This window comes from Loxodonta africana, chromosome 3, assembly GCF_030014295.1.
Source record: "Loxodonta africana isolate mLoxAfr1 chromosome 3, mLoxAfr1.hap2, whole genome shotgun sequence".
NCBI classification, from domain to species: domain Eukaryota; kingdom Metazoa; phylum Chordata; class Mammalia; order Proboscidea; family Elephantidae; genus Loxodonta; species Loxodonta africana.
In genome coordinates, this window is record NC_087344.1 from 9,977,480 (window position 1) to 9,992,286 (window position 14,807).

General features: G+C 42.9%; 1 long non-coding RNA gene across 1 annotated transcript; it reads right to left on the bottom strand.

Annotated features, from left to right (window-relative positions):
- Positions 1 to 583: 583 nt before the first annotated feature.
- Positions 584 to 12,390, bottom strand: LOC135230599 (uncharacterized). The gene is made up of 3 exons (XR_010321177.1): positions 12,126 to 12,390; positions 1,870 to 1,926; positions 584 to 653 (listed from the first exon to the last, which is right to left on the bottom strand). It is a non-coding gene; the product is annotated as an uncharacterized LOC135230599 (long non-coding RNA).
- Between the last annotated feature and the right edge of the window lie 2,417 nt (positions 12,391 to 14,807).

The window sequence follows — 14,807 nt, forward strand, 5'->3', positions numbered from 1 at the left end:
AGAAGGGACATCACGCTTGGTAAAGTAGAGGGTCGGAGAAAAAGAGGAAGACCCTCAATGAGAGGTACGGACACAATGGCTTCAACAAGGGGCTCACACACAGCAGCAACTGTGAGGATGGCGCAGGACTGGGCGGTACTTCTTATGTTGTATATAGGCCGATATGAGTCAGAACCAACTCGACAGCACCTACAACAACAAATCTTTACCAAAGCAGATCGTCAGGTCTTTCTTCTACAGAGCTGCTGGGTGGGTTTGAAGTGCCAACCTTTCAGTTAGCCATTGAGCACTTTACCGTTGCACCACCAGGGCTCCTTCCATAAAGATGTCAGCCAAGAAACCCTATGGAGCACAGTTCTTCTCTGTAACATGTGGGGTTACCACGATTTGGAATTGACTCAATCACAACAGGTTTTGTGATTTGCTTAGCATGGGTGTGATGCAAGGTAAGAGCTAAATAAACGGGTTGGTGATGGAGAGGAGGAAATCAGTCCTTGGGGACTCAAAGGAGTAAGCAGAACATGACAGGGACTCAGTTGCAAAGGGCTCCTTCCCTCTCCTGGAGGAAGGCTCCAGGTCCTGATTTTTTCCCCTTGGCCTTTGGCCATGAGTAGACTTACCTCCTCCTGATAGTGCCAGCAGGATGCTGAGACCTGAAACAGAGAGAAGAGGGGACAGTTCAGATGGGGAATGCCCAGGACTCTGCTGGGTGCCTTTTCTCCTACTGCTTACCTCTACACACTAGCTTCACGGCACACTCCTGGCACGGCAAACACCAGGGCATCATGTATTACTGAAGCATGAGTGGAACATGTGGCTGCAGCTTGTGTCCTGATTTCTGACATTCCGGCAGCTACTTCATCTTTTTCTCCAAGTCTGGCATCAAAAGGCCAGTCTCCTTTCTATATTCAATAGTAGAGCTTTACCAAGGAGCCCTTGGTGTGCAGTGATTGTGCAGTGGTGTGCAGGACTTGGCTGCTAACCAAAAGTTTGGTGGTTGAAACCCACCAGTGGTTCCATAGGACAAAAGACCTGGCAATCTGCTCCTGTAAAGTTTACAGCCAAGAAAACCCTAGAGGGCAGTGCTACTCTCTCACATGGGGTACTTATGAGTCAGAATCAACTCAACTGCACCCAACAATAGCAAAAATATCTTTATTAGTCTGGACTTCTAAGCCAGCACTGTCCATCAGAAATATAACGTGATGTTTAGATACCAGACGCAACATGCATGAACCTTGAAAACATTATGCTGAGTGAAATCAGTCACAAAAGCACAAATATTGTATGATCCCACTTACGTGAAATATCTGTTGTTAGCTGCCATTGAGTCAGCCCCCGAATCATGGCAAACCCATGTACAATAGGATCAGACCTTTAGGATCATAAGTTTTTCATTGGCTAATTTTAGGAAGTTGAGAGCCAGGTGCTTCTTCCCAGACCAGCTTTGTCTGGAAGCTCTGCTGAAACCTGTTCAGCATCCTAGTAACACTCAAGCCTCCACTGATAGGTGGATGGTGGCTGTACATGAGGTGCACTGGCTGGGAATAGAACCTGGGTCTCCCACATGGAAGGCAAGAGCTCTACCTCTGAGCCACCTGTGTCTCATTCCACAGCCTTAGCCCTTGATGAACACACCCTTCACTGTCTTCTCCTTTTCCTGTCTCTCCTGGGCTTCCTGGGGTCACCACCCAACAAACTGCTCTCACACCCAAGTTCTTGTCCCAATGTCTTCTTTGGGGAGCCCAACCTAAGGGCTCAGTGTGAGAGATAATAATAGGACTAACAGTTATTTCTAGAGAAAGTGACAAATTTGGGGGAGCAACCAAAGTTAGCATGCAGGGGGAGGGAGTTCTTTGTTACTCTCACCTGAGATGAGGAGCAGGTACCTGCTGGACATAGTGCTGAGATCCAGGTGGCCAGAACCTGAGATAATAAGGAGGATGTTAGCATGCTATTGTTGTAGTTGTTTTGTGCCATCGAATTAATTCCGACTCATAGCAAATCTATAGGACAGAACAGAACTTCCCCATAGGGTTTCCTAGGCTGTAATCTTCACAGAAGCAGATGTCTACATCTTTTCTTCAGTGAAGCTGCTGGAGGGTTTGAATCCCTGACCTTTTGGTTAGCAGCTGAGTGCTTAACTGTTGCACCACCACAGCTCGTTTAGTATACTATACACAATGACATATATATATATATATATATATATATATATATATATATATATATATATATATATATATATATAGGAAACTCTGGTGGTGTAGCGGTTAAGTGCTATGGCTGATAACCAAAAAGTCTGGCAATTCGAATCTACCAGGTGCTCCTTGGAAACTCTACGGGGACAGCTCTAGTCTATAGGGTTATTATGAGTCGGAATTGGCTCAACGGTAATGGGTTTGGTTTTGGTTTTTTATACTATATCTGATATAATATATAAATATACAATATTATCTAAATACAATATATCAATATACAAATATTTTATATTTACATATAGTATATAAATATATAAATGTAATTATATATAATTTAATAAAAAATATAATATACAAATCTGAGGATTCTCTGGTTGCCACAAAAGGTCAAATACTTAACTGCTAACCGAAATGCTGGCAGTTCGAACCCACCCAGAGGAGCCTTGGAAGACAGACCTGCTGATTTGCTTCTGAAAGCTCACAGCCTTGGAAGCCCTGTGGAGCACAGTTCTACTCTGACACACATGGGGTCATCATGAGTTGGAATCAACTAGACAGCAGATGTTTTTAAAATATATAAATATAATCTATATAGAATTTATAAAGTGTATGCAAGAAATTGATTATATATAATTACATAATGTAAAACCGATATACAATGTATTTGCATAAATATGTTTATATTAAAAACTATCTCTCCTAAAAAAATCCCAAACCCACTGAGGTTGAGTTGATTCCAACTCAAAGCAGTTCTATAGGACAGAGGGCAACTGCCCATAGGATTTCCAAGGCTGTCATCTGTACAGAAACAGACGGCCACATCTTTCTCCAGCAGAGCACCTGGGGAGTTCTAACTGCTAAACATTCAGTTAGCAGCAGGTGCTTTAACCACTGCGCCACCAGGGCTCCTAAGAATTGACTCGATGGCCCTGGGTGTTATGGGTTACACAATAGGTAAACCACGTCTCCTATCTTACCGACAAAGTTAACATTCCATCCACAGCCTTATATATATATGTGTGTGTGTATCCACTCACAAAGTCCTCACATGCGTGCAGATATGGGTATACGATCTTGTATCTGCATGAGATCCCTGGAAGACACCTAAGGAACTGCTAACACCTCTTGTCTTCCAAAAGAGGATCTGAATGCCTGGGAAGCACAGCAGGAAGGAGACTTTTCATAGTTTGCCCTTTTGTACTTTCTGAATATTGTGCCAGTGGCTGTGTTTCATATTCAAAGAATAAACAGTTTCTAAAGGAGAAAATAATGGAAGTGTTAGACATCACTGAAGTCCCTGGATGGTGCAAATGGTTAACGCACTCAGCTGCTAACCGAAAGGTTGGAGGTTTGAGTCTACCCGCAGGCACCTCGGAAGAAAGGTCTCGTGATTTACTTCAGAAAAATCAGCCATAGAAAACCCTACGGAGCACAGTTCTACTCTGACACACACGCAGGCGCCATGAGTTGGAGTTAATGACATCAGTATAAATGAGCTTTTCAAAGGAGACTTTAAAAAGCAATGTAATAAATGCCTTATGGGTATCATTTTAAAATTGAAGAACTGTGCTAATGTTACTTCAATGGGTAATTGGGATTAGCATAAAACTTTCAGTGGGCATTAGCAAAGACCATATGCTCTGCAAGTCAGCTAAGCCACTCACAAAGTGGCACCATCAGTGATAAAGGCACTGATGGAGAAGATGCTTCTAATGGTTTGAAGACAATCATTTCACCAAATGCAAGGGGGAGACAGCCAGCATTTAAATATGTGTGACAAAAATAATTCGATACCATAAATGAAAATAATGCTATGGGAGGCTATTAAAATAAAACAGGAATTGGTGTCCCGGAATTGTACATGTGAAAAATGTTGAATTGATAATGCTGTGTTTTCTATATTTTTACGACAAAAAAATAACATACAAAGCAACTGTGATATAGCATTGGAATAAAATGCCAGTTATACAGCAAAATACATAATGTCACATTTAAAGGAATTATAAATGCTAACAGGAGAATCCCCCACGTGTCTGTCAGTTTGTCGTACTGTGGGGGCTTGTGTGTTGCTGTGATGCTGGAAGCTATGCCACCGGTATTCAGATACCAGCAGGGTCACCCATGGAGGACAGGTTTCAGCTGAGCTTCCAGACTAAGAGAGACTAGGAAGAAGGACCGGTAGCCTACTTCTGAAAAGTATTAGCCAGTGAAAACCTTATGAATAGCAGCACAACATTGTCTGATATAGTGCTGGAAGATGAGCCCCCCAGGTTGGAAGGCACTCAAAAGATGACTGGGGAAGAGCTGCCTCCTCAAAGTAGAGTCGACCTTAATGATGTGGATAGAGTAAAGCTTTCGGGACCTTCATTTGCTGATGTGGCATGACTCAAAATGAGAAGAAACAGCTGCAAACATCCATTAATAATCGGAACCTGGAATGTACGAAGTATGAATCTAGGAAAATTGCAAATCGTCAAAAATGAAATGGAACGCATAAACATCGATATCCTAGGCATTAGTGAGCTGAAATGGACTGGTATTGGCCATTTTGAATCAGACAATCATATACTCTACTATGCTGGGAATGACAACTTGAAGAGGAATGGTGTTGCATTCATCGTCAAAAAGAACCTTTCAAAATCTATCCTGGAGTACAACGCTGTCAGTGATAAGATAATATCCATACGCCTGCAAGGAAGACCAGTTAATACGACTATTATTCAAATTTACGCACCAACCACTAGGGCCAAAGATGAAGAAAATGGAAGGTTTTTATCAGCTGCTATAGTCTGAAATTGATCGAACACTCAATCAAGACGCACTGATAATTACAGGCTATTGGAAAGCAAAAGTTAGAAACAAAGAAGAAGGATCAGTAGTTGAAATATATGGCCTTGGTGATAGAAACAATGCCGGAGATTGAATGAGAGAATTTTGCAAGACCAACGACTTCTTCATTGCAAATACCATCTTTCACCAACATGAACGGTGACTATACACATTTTTTTTTTTTTTTTATACACAAGGACCTCGCCAGATGGAACACACAGAAATCAAATTGACTACATCTGTGGAAAGAGGCCATGGAAAAGCTCAATATCATCAGTCAGAACAAGGCCGGGGCCGGCTGTGGAACAGACCATCAATTGCTCATATGGAAGTTCAAGCTGAAACTGAAGAAAATCAGAGCAAGTCTATGAGAGGCAAAATATGACCTTGAGTATATCCCACCTGAATTTAGAGACCTTTTGAAGAATAGATTTGATGCATTACACACTGGTGACCGAAGACCAGATGAGTTGTGGAATGACATCAAGGACATCATCCATGAAGAAAGCAAGAGGTCACTGAAAAGATGGGAAAGAAAGAAAAGACCAAGATGGAAGTCAGAGGAGACTCTGAAACTTGCTCTTGAGCGTCGAGCAGCGAAAGCAAAAGGAAGAATTGATGAAGTAAGAGAACTAAACAGAAGATTTCAAAGGGCCTCTAGAGAAGGCAAAGTAAAGTATTATAATGACGTGCAAAGAGCGGGAGGTGGAAAACCAAAAGGGAAGAACACGCTTGGTGTTTCTCAAGCTGAAAGAACTGAATTAAAAATTCAAGCCTTGAGTTGCAATAGCGAAGGATTCCATGGGGAAAATATTAAATGATGCAGGAAGCATCAAAAGAAGATGGAAGGAATACACAGAGTCATTATACCAAAAAGAATAAGTCAATATTCAACCATTTCAAGAGGTGGCATATGATCAGGAGCCGATGGTACTGGAGGAAGAAGTACTGCTCTGAAGGCACTGGCAAAAAACAAGGCTCCAGGAATTGATGGAATATCAATTGAGATGTTTCAAGAAACAGATGCACTGCTGGAGGTGCTCACTTATCTATGCCAAGAAATATGGAAGACAGCTTCCTGGCCAACTGACTGGAATAGATCCATATTTATGCCTATTCCAAAAAAAGATGATCCAACTGAATGTGGAAATTATAGAACAATATCGTTAATATCACACGCAAGCAAAATTTTGCTGAAGATCATTCAAAAACAGCTGCAGCAGTATATTGACAGGGAACTGCCAGAAATTCAGGCTGGTTTCAGAAGAGGATGTGGAACCAGGGGTATCATTGCTGATGTCAGATGGATCCTGACTGAAAGCAGAGATTACCAGAAGGATTTTTACCTTTGTTTTGTTGACTATGCAAAGGCATTCGACTGTGTGGATCATAACAAACTATGGATAACTCTGTGAAGAATGGGAATTCCAGAACACTTAATTGTGCTCATGAGGAACCTTTACATGGATCAAGAGGCAGTTGTTCGGACAGAACAAGGGAATACTGATGAGTTTAAAGTCAGGAAAGGTGTGCGTCAGGTTTGTAATCTTTCACCATATCTGTTTAATCTGTAGGCAGAACAAATAATACGAGAAGCTGCAGTATATGAAGAAGAACGGGGCATTAGGATTGGAGGAAGACTCATTAACAACCTGCGTTATGCAGATGACACAACCTTGCTTGCTGAAAGTGAAGAGGACTTGAAGCACTTACTAATGAAGATCAAAGACCACAGCCTTCAGTATGGATTACACCTCAATATAAAGAAAACAAAAATCCTCACAACTGGACCAATGAGCAACAACATGATAAACGGAGAAAAGATTGAAGTTGTCAAAGATTTCATTTTACTTGAATCCACAATCAACACCCACGGAAGTAGCAGTCAAGAAATCAAAAGACACATTGCCTTGGGCAAATCTGCTGCAAAGGACCTCTTCAAAGTGTTGAAGAACAAAGATGTCACCCTGAAGACCAAGGTGCGCCTGACCCAAGCCATGGTATTTTCAATCCCATCATATGCATGTGAAAGCTGGACAATGAATAACGAAGACCGAAGAAGAGTTGACGCCTTTGAATTGTGGTTCTGGTGAAGAATATTGAATGTACCATGGACTGCCAAAAGAATGAACAAACCTGTCTTGGAAGAAGTGAGGCCACAATGCTCCTTAGAGGCAAGGATGGTGAGACTGCTTCTTACATACTTTGGACATGTTTTCAGGAGGGATGTGTCCCTGGAGAAGGACATCATGCTTGGCAGAGTACAGGGTCAGCGGAAAAGAGGAAGACCCTCAACAAGGTGGATTGACACAGTGGCTGCAACAATGAGCTCAAGCATAACAACGATTGCAAGGATGGCGTAGGACCGGGCAGGGTTTCCTTCTGTTCTGCATAGGGTTGCTATGAGTTGAAACCAATTCGACGGTACCTAACAACAACAACAACAGGAGAATGGCATTATGAGTGATTTTTCAATTTCTTCTTAGTCAACTGTAATTCTGAATTTCATACATTACTTTGGTAATAAGAAAATAATAATAGTAATAAAACACTTCCCTGGAAGAGGAAACAAAATGGTAAACAGAAAGGGTTTCTCTGGGCAGCTTCATCCCTTCTCTGTACTCCTGTCTTGATGTAGCCATTCTATTCTGGTCTTGAAGTGTGAAATCCTTTAGGGTCTGCCTCTGTGCCTGTGGGGTAATTTTCTCAGTGCCTCACCCATAGTTATGCACCGGCCATAAGACACTTAGGTGCCATTCAATACACTTGAGTTTGAATCCCAGATCCACCATTACTACCGGAGTGGCCCTAAGGTGGTGACTGTACCACTGAGTCTCAGTTTTCTCATCTGCAAAATGGGGCTAAGAAAGAGCATGTACTTCATACCTCACACACACTGTGCTCAATCAATGAGACGACCTTCCATAGAATATGACCCCTGCCTGACAGACAGCAAGTGCTAAGTTATGTTAACTGTGATGAGGAGAGGGAATGATAATGATAGTGATGGTGGTGATGGTACCGTTGATGGTGGTAATGGTGATGGTGGTAATGGTGAACATGATAATAATGGTCATGATGGTGGTGGTGGTGGAGATGGTGATGATGGTGATGGTGGAATGTTGGTGGTGAGGATGGTGAACATGTTAGTAATGGTGGTGCTGATAATAGTGGTATTAGTGGTGGTGAAGGTGGTGATGGTGGTAATGATGGTGTTTGTGGTGATGGTGGACATAATAGCAATGGTAGTCATAGTGGTGATGGTGATGGTGAAAGGAATGATAATGGTGGCAATGGTGGAGGTGCAGGTGGTGGTGGTGAAGATGGTGATGGTGGTAGTGACGAGGGTGGTAATGGTGGTAATGGTGATGGTGGGGTGTTGGTGGTGATGATGTTGATGGTGCTGGTCGTGGTGGTGATGGTGATGGTGGAGTATTGGTGGAGATGATGGTGGTAGCTGGTGGTGGTAATGGTGGCGACAGTGATGATAGTGATGACGGTGTTGGTGGTGATGATGACTGACATGACAGAAATGGTGATGGTGGTGGTAGATGGTGGATGGGAGATGGTAGAGATGGTGGAGCTGATGGTGATGGTGATGAAGGTGGTGGTTACAATGGTGGTCATGGAGATAATTCATGCTTCTTCCATGACTCCGGTTATAACCATGACTTTGACTCACCTCTTACCCAGTGTGATGAGAATTCAAACGGGTCCTGTGGGGTCCCCACAGTAACAAAGTGGTGCTCTCAGAGGGACCATCCCAGGGGAATCTCTGGTCCCTGACAGCCCTGAACAGGTTACCTGCACATTATGCTCTGGAATATTGGATGTAAATACAATTTTACGAAAGAGACTTCTCTTTTCCCTTCCTTCACCAGGTCTTAAATACATTTAGGGAACTTCCACTATGGGCCAAGTACCTTCTTAGGTGCTTGGTAAATATCATCTCATTGAAAGCTCACAACCACCCAGTGATATAGAAGTTATAATTATCTCCCCACTTTTCAGAAGAAGAAATGGAAGTTCAAAGAGATTATATCACTAGCTCAAGGTCCTGCTGCTGATAAAATGCAAAGCTAAGACTTGAATAAAATCTGCCTGAGTCCAAAGCCCATGTCCACCACCACACCAAGGTCATAAATTCCAATACTTCCTGGGAGATAGACATGTAACATAAATATGAGGCCATTGGTGAGGAGCAAGGAGCGCTGGTGGTGCAGCGGTTAAGCACTCAGCTGTTTACTGAGAAGTTGGTGGTTTCCACAGGAGAAAGGCCTGGTGATCTGCTCCCATAAAGATTACAGCCTAGGCACCCCAATGGGACAGTCTCCTCTGTCACGTGAAGTTGCTATGAGTTGAAAATTGACTTGATGACACCCAACAACAACAACGCCACAACTGCTGAGGACAGTGGAGACTCGGAGGCCACAGGCTGTAAATATCTGAAGATGTTAAAATCCACCTCTTCTTTAAATACACAACCTGTAGACTAGCAGTTCACAACTTCTGTAGTAGACAATACTGCCTGATTGAAAATCAAATTCTTTAAATGGGACTCTTGTGTCCCTTAGAGGAAATACACTCAATCACTTCCTGGTTGTCTTGCCTTCTCTCAACACTTGTCTTTTTTTGATGCACGGTGCTCTTCCTCTCAAAAAACCTACTCGAAAATATACTGTAGACAATACTGGGGAAAGCAGCAAAACTTGTCCAAGCCAAGGTTGTGGAAGCTGCACAGAAAAATCCAAATTCCCTGAGGGACTGAATTACTGGGCTGAGGGCTGGGGACCATGGTCTCGGGGGACAGCTACATCAGTGGGCATAACATAGTTTATAAAGACAATGTTCTAAACCCTTTGGTGAATAGACTCTGGGCTCTCAAAAGCTTGTGAGTAGTCATCTAAGATATCACACTGTTCGCACCCCGTCAGGAGAAGGGAGAAAGGAGAAAACCAAAGAGACAGGGGAAAGATTAGTCCAAAGGACTAATGGACCACAAGTACCACAGCCTCTACCAGAGTCCAGCACAACAATGTGGTGACCAGCTACCACCACGGAATGTTCTGACAGGGGTCACAATACCGGGTCCCAGACAGAGCTAGAGAAAAATGTAGAACAAAATTCTAACTCACAAAAAAGACCAGACTTACTGGTCTGACAAAGACTGAAGAAATCCCAAGAGTATAGCCTCTGGACATCCTTAGAACTCAGTACTGGAGTCCTTCTTGAGGTTTACCCTTCAGCCAAAGATTAGACAGTCCCATAAAACAAAACAAGACTAAAGGGGCACACCAACCCTGGGACAAGGTCAAGAAGGAAGGAGGAGACAAAAAAACTGGCAATGGGGAAGTCCAGGTTGAGTAGGGGAGTGCTGACATGTCGTGGGCTTGGCAACCAATGTCACAAAACACTATGTGTATTGTTTAATGAGAAACCTTCATGTAAAGCACAATTAAAAAAAAAATACCATAGAAACTCCCATTATTAAGAAATCCTAACCAGATGAGATCACTTTTTGAGGCCTCACTGGAAACCAGTTTTACTAAAGCCAGTATTGTATGTAAAAGAGGTGATAATATTTTTCAAAACAGCAGAAGCTTCTAGCTATGTTTATTTGGAGAGATTCTGGCCATGACCCACAATAAGAAATATTATATTGATGATACAGTACTCACGTATGGACACTTCCATATATGTATAGAAATATCTATGCGTATATATACATACACATTGCCAGTTCAAATTCACCCAGCAGAACAGCAGGAGAAAGTCCTGAGCATCTACTTCTGTAAGGTCACAACTATTGAAAACCCTGAAAATTTTACTCTAACACACATGTGGTCACTGTGAGTTGGAATTGACTCTATAGCAAGAGATTTATATACAGAGAGAGAGAACTAAACTAAGCTTCACAAAACAGTACTCACCACATGCAGTATGTGATATTTTATAATCAAAGTCCTTTTTGTTTCTTTTACAATGCTGGTTGTTACCCACTGTCATAGTTATCAAGTGTTGCTGGAACAGAAACATCCTGAGAGAAGAGCTTTAACAAAGAGAATTTTATTCTGTCAGTCTAATAGGCTAGAAGCCTGAATTCAAAGTGCCAGCTCCAGGGGAAGGCTTTCTCTCTCTGGTGGCTCTGGGGGAAGGTCCTTGTCATCAATCTTTCCGAGTCCAGGAGCTTCTCAGTGCACGGACCCTAGGTCCAAAGGACATGCTATTCTCCTAGCTCGTTTCTTGGTGGTATGAGGCTCCCCATGTCTCTCTGTTCACTTCTCTCTTTTGTATCTCAAAAGAGATCATCTTAAGACACAACCTAATCTTGTAGATGAGTTCTGCCTCGTTGACATAACTGTCACTAATTTTGCCTCATTGACATCATAGAGGTAGGATTTATAGGTAACAAAATGGTGGACAATCACACAATATTTGGAATCATGGACTAGCCAAGTTGACATGCATTTTTCAGGGGGACAAAATTCAATCCATAACACCTACTAAGTTGGTTTCTGGACTCTGTAGGGACTCACAACCAACTGGTTACAAAATACTGACCTGTGTATCTCTGTACTTTGGCCATGAAGACAACATACGATCCTTCACTGTGAACTTGGCATTTAATGTGCTTATGTGTTTATTTGCAGGGGGAGGTAGCTGTGTAGCATGTGGAAAGGCATGGTAATTCACTGTGTCACCTTGGTCAACTCCCTGCTGCTTTTAGACCTTGTTTTCCACATTTTTAATAACAAATTGGTTACACTCTGAGTTTGTTCAGCTCTTCTCGGAGCTTTATCAATTTACTTCACCTTAAGCCCACTAATTCACAATTTACCATCTTCTTTGAGTGTGCTCAAGCATCTCAGTATTTTCCACTCTATCGCAAAACAACACGCACATTCCTCGCCCAAGCAGAAGTGAGAAAATGAAAGAGAGATAGATGCCCAGACAGCAGCTTTCAAGGAATAAAATAACAGGACATGTGACGAGGTCGCCTGGAAAATTCTAGAAGCAGAATGTCTTCTAGACCCAAGATCACAGTAAAACATTTTCTATTTTCTGTCAGAAGACACTAAACCAAATCCTACTTACCCAGCAAGATGAAAAGTCCTGGCTTCTCACGCAGCCTGGTGGCTTCTCAGAGGCAACAAAAAGGAAATTGGCCTCTTCTTATCTTGAGCTTCAGTTTCTCAAGGAGGTTCATGGGTGGGAGAGATGGCTTAGGGGTGTAGGTTGGGGAGTTTGCATAATGCTAGGCCCATCAGTTCTCTCTTCCTGAGTCACTTACATACCACAATAGGCACGCCCCTCCCCCCAAACTAATGTGCCTCAGGAAATGAATTTGGGCAAGAGGATGGAGTCCAAAGAGGAAAATAAACCGATGGAAACTGGTGCCAACTCCCAGCCAGGCTAAGAAGATGGGTCCGACTTTGAAGGGGTTCCGTTAGTTGGTGAACTTCTTAGCACAAGAGTTAGTGTGGGAAGGAGGCAACAGATCTATGTCTTACCCAGTTCCCTATTACCAAGTCACGTCTCAGTTTATCCCCTTGGGAAGTGACTTACCCATAACGTTGGTCTTTAGGATGGGGCAACCCAACATAACGACATTGATCTTCTTGGCTCGTAAGGAACCCTGGTGGCACGACGCTTATAAACGTTTCGTTTGAACCCATCCAGCAGTCCCGAGGAAGAAAGACCTGGTGATCTGCTTCCCTAAAGATTCCAGCCAAGAAAATCCCATGGGTAAGTTCTACTCTGTCACCTGGGGTCAGTATGAGTCGAATATCAACTTCAAGGCACCTAACATCACATGACTCGTAAAAATCTTGACTGGTCTCTTGGCATGTTGAACTGAAATTTTCATCTCAATTGTGTTAGAAGATTCTTAGTAAGATCTGGCACAAATACAGAAAACACACCTTAGTTTGGCAAATCCAAATACACATCTAGTGATTCCCCTTTGTCTCGATTTTATTACATTTATGAAGCATTCCCTTATTGTCCCTATTAACAACAGAACAAAGCATTGCCTGGTCCTGTGCTATCCTCACAATTGTTGCTATGTTTGAGTCCATTGTTGTAGCCACTGTGTCAATCAATGTCATTAAGTGTCCTCCTCTCTTTTGCTGACCTTTTACTTTACCAAGCATTATGTTCTTCACCAGGTACCAGTCCCTTCTGATAACGCGTCCATAGCACATGAGACTGAGTCTCGATATCCTGGCTCTAAGGAGCATTCTGGCTGTACTTCCATGAAAGATCTGTTCTTTCTTCTGGCAGTCCATGGTATATTCGATATCCTTCACCAACACCAGAATCCAATGCATCAATTCTTCTTCCGTCTTCCTTATTCATTGTCCAGTTTTCCCATAGGTATGAGGTGATTGAAAAAACCACGACTTGGGTCAGGCGCACCTTAGTCCTCAAAGTGACATCTTTGATTTTTAACACTTTAAAGAGGTCTTTTACAGCAGATTTGCCCAGTGCAATATGTCATTCGATTTCTCGACTGCTGCTTCCATGGATGTTGATTGTGGATCCAAGTAAAACGAAATCTGTGACAACTTCTATATTTTCTCCGTTTATTATTGTAAAAACGGTGTGGCAGCAGCGTTGTCTGACCTCTTCTCTAATTTCACAAGGGCGGAGGAGAATCTTTATCAACCTCCACAGCCCAAGGCTGATTCCTATGAGGCAGAGGTTAGACATACCTCCTCTCTCCAACCTTTTTAACAATGCTGACACTAGCCATCCCTCCCAGGGCACTCTCTACTTCTCTACTATTTCCGATAATTCGTTGCAATGGCCACACAGAGCTCACAGACCACACTCACAGTTATGGGGTTTCTTAGCAAAGTAACAGGTTACAATTCAGGATCCGGAATGACTCAGGGTATGGTTGTTCAGTCAGGAAAGCTTCTCAGCTGCACTCACAGGCAGAACTCTCCCTTGCCCTTGGCCTCTCAGCCTTTGGTTCCCCACCACTGCCCTGCTTAAGAAAATGTTGCAAAGCTCTTTAGCCAATAAGTACCCAAGGGGACCCCATTCTGCTAGGAAGCCTTCTGCCCAAATGCGCTCAACTCTCTCGTTCTGTGGGTAGGCACACCCATTGTAATTGGCTGGTTCCGCGGGCCAGGAAGCCTACTGCACCGTCTTGCACCAGTCTCCACTTCTGCTGACATTACTTGGCCGCTGCTTCTTGTGTTGTCTATGGTGTTACAGTTCTCTCTCTCTCTGGCTCCTGGGTCTAGGAGGCTCTCAGCATAGGGACACTGGATCCAAAGGATGCACTCCACTCCTGTCTCTTCTTCTTGGTGGTAGTGAGGTCCACCATTTCCACTTCTGGGATGGCTCATTTTAAGCCTAGTGGGATGGCAAAGCTGACCAATCTCCTTGTTAGGCTTCCACATACCTTATTTACATTGTTCTACCTCCACACAGGTATCCTGCACCTTATTTGCATTTTTAGCACACTATCCAATCCTCTTGGTGGGCCACAATCACCTTATTTGCATAGTCCCACCCAATCTTTTGATGGTGGTTACAAGACCATGGCTAGAAAGGCCATATAAATGCGACCATCCCATTGCAATCATGATGGTGCTTAGTAGTCCGGTTGTGAGGATTTTTGTTTTCTTTATGTTAAAGTGTAACCTGTAGTAAAGTCTGTGGTCTTTGATCTTCATCGGTAAGTGCTTCAAGTCCTCTTCACTTTCAGCAAGCAAGGTTGTGTCATCTGCATAACACAGGTTGTTAATGAGTCTTCCTCCAACG